The sequence below is a fragment of the Mandrillus leucophaeus genome, unplaced genomic scaffold (assembly GCF_000951045.1).
Source record: "Mandrillus leucophaeus isolate KB7577 unplaced genomic scaffold, Mleu.le_1.0 Scaffold117, whole genome shotgun sequence".
Taxonomy (NCBI): Eukaryota; Metazoa; Chordata; class Mammalia; order Primates; family Cercopithecidae; genus Mandrillus; species Mandrillus leucophaeus.
Genome location: NW_012099987.1, coordinates 4,243,157 through 4,245,768, shown reverse-complemented (window position 1 = coordinate 4,245,768; position 2,612 = coordinate 4,243,157).

The window sequence follows — 2,612 nt, the reverse complement described above, 5'->3', positions numbered from 1 at the left end:
TGATGGACACTTAGGCTGATTCCATGTCATGGCTACTGTAAATAGTGCTGTGATAAACATGGGAGTGCAGATATCTTTTTGGTCTTTTGACAGTATTTCTTGATGCTTTTACAGCTCTATAAGATGAGAATATTAATACTGATGCCCTTTTATCTATTTCCCCTACCCCCTTTCAAGATTCTTGCAATTTTCAGTAACACATTTATTTTTACTTTATCATTGGTGTTATTACATTTTGTTCTGTAATCCCAGTTAAATTATTTATACTTTTCTGCAGAAAGTAGCTACATATCAAAAAGCAATAAAAAGTATTTATATAATTATGACAATATAAATGTCATTTACTGTTGGGACAAGATCTGTGTTAGGTTAACATTTTCCGCTGTATATCTAATATTAAAACCCATAGACTACTCAAAGAATCTTCCTATCCTCAAGGTCAAATTATCTCTCTTTACTTTGTACTCTTTTGACTGCTTAAGACTATATCACATTTTAGTTTATTTCATATTGGACTTGACTTTCTTATGCAGCTCTTTTGTTTCCAAGTTTTTATGACTTTTTTCCTTACAGAATGTGTCTTTGTCACAGTCACATATTTTTCTATCCTTTTCATAATAGTGTTTATTTTTCAGAGCCTGAAAATTCCTTTCATGAACCTAGATAAGAAGAATTCAAATGTTCTTTGTCTCACTACAACCAAATGCAAGGTTGTATTAAGAGCAGTGAGAAGGGAGCCTGTTCCCTCCAAAAGATACATAGAATAGACTCATAGAAAGATTGAGAATTGTGTTTAAAAAAGAACAGAGTTTATGTAGAAGAGTTAAGCAATAGCATTAAAGTCTTGTTTTTAAAAAAATCTTTCCACAGAAGTAAACCCTTAAATTTTAACTTCTTAGTAGTTTTGGCTTCTGATTTTGCTTCTTGAGTTCTATCACAACACATTAAAGCTTCTTAATAACTCAATACTTAAGATGTCATCCCTAGTATTAGTCCAACTCCAAATAGGCCCCTTTCCATTGCATGTTTTTTCCTCTTGGGGAATTATGGGGAAGCTGTCCTCAGAGGCCTAACATCAAAGTATAGTATTCTGTTCAAGTATGTCCAGTCTCTACATTTTGTTGATCATATGACTTGATAATCTGTACATATTCTCACATGCTCACGATTAGAATAAGTTGCCACTGTTCTATAGGCACCCATTTTTCCTTCTAGAGTCAACAGCACTGTCTTCCAAGATCCAGACAAGGGTCTGGATCATGTGCCCAAGTTCTTAACCACACAGAAAAAACACTCTTTCTTCATGTGAAGCTTGCAAAAGAATAAAATAGTCACAAAGGGGTATTAGAGTTATTTTTGCCAATTAAGAAAAAAACAGTATTGAACTGAGTCCTTAAAACAAATTAACTATGTTTTCTGTGTGATACTTGCATATACTTGGTCTCAAACACTAGTCTGGTAAAAATTTGTGCCAATTTAATTCCCAGGTAACAGCTGTGGCTCCATCATTTCTATGGAAGAGGAGCTTAGAGGGGGCCATCAATTTGGAAAGTGAGGGCTGGGGCCATGTCTATAAGCTTTGTTTGCATAGTAGCTTATAAAACATGAAGAAAATGTTTATAGTCTCTGTCAAATAATGGAGGGAAAAGTAGGATAGCTGTGACTTTGAGGGAAATACGTAACAAAAGTAGGATAAAAAGGTGGGAAGTTAATCCTGAATAGGGAATCAAGGAAGGTGAGACTCAAGTAGATGCTCAGCATTAAAGGGAAGAAGGGGAAGAGCTGGGAGGGAAACTAAGCCACGTTGATGACATTGGCATCTGTAAACTGGAAGATCCCTGTGACAGCTCCTGTCTCTCTTCTTTCCAGTGAAAGGTTCTCTACCTCTCCCAACCTTTGAAAATGTGTTGCTTAGTCAGCTTTATACTTTCCATCCACATCTCACCGCTTAACTCCGGATTTGCATATTCTGCCCACTCAAATTCTTTACCTATACATCTAAAGACATTACAAACTCAACATGCCCCAAACCCAAATTCTCATCTTGGCCTTCTCCTTCTCTCTTCTCCCAATCTTTCACACTTCCTTCATAAATAGCAAGTTTACCTTTCTGTTGCTTAAGCCAAAAACTTCAGAGTTTCTTGACTCTTTTTTTATCACGCACCATATTCCAATCATTCAGCAGATCTTACTGGCTCAACCTTTAAAACATCCCGAGAAACCAACCACTTCTACCACTCTGCTGCTACCACCCTGGTCCAAGCCACAATGATCCCTTGCTTCAATTATTGCTATAGATTCCTAATTTCCTTGCTTTCACCCTTACTCTTCCCACCTCCTTCAGTCTCTTCAGCTCAGTAGCCAGAGTGATGATTTTAAAATGTGAGTTGGGTCATATTCAAAACCATCTAATGGCTTCTATGTCAATGAGGGCAAAAGCCAAAGTTCTTATAATGACCAATAAGGCCCTACACGACATAGCCCTGCTACCACTGTGATCTCATCTCCTACTGCTCTCCCTCTCATTCATTCTGGGGCAGCTACACCAGCCTCTCAGTGTTCTTCACATTCATCAGTCTCACACCTGTCTTGGACCTTTGCCCTTACTCTGG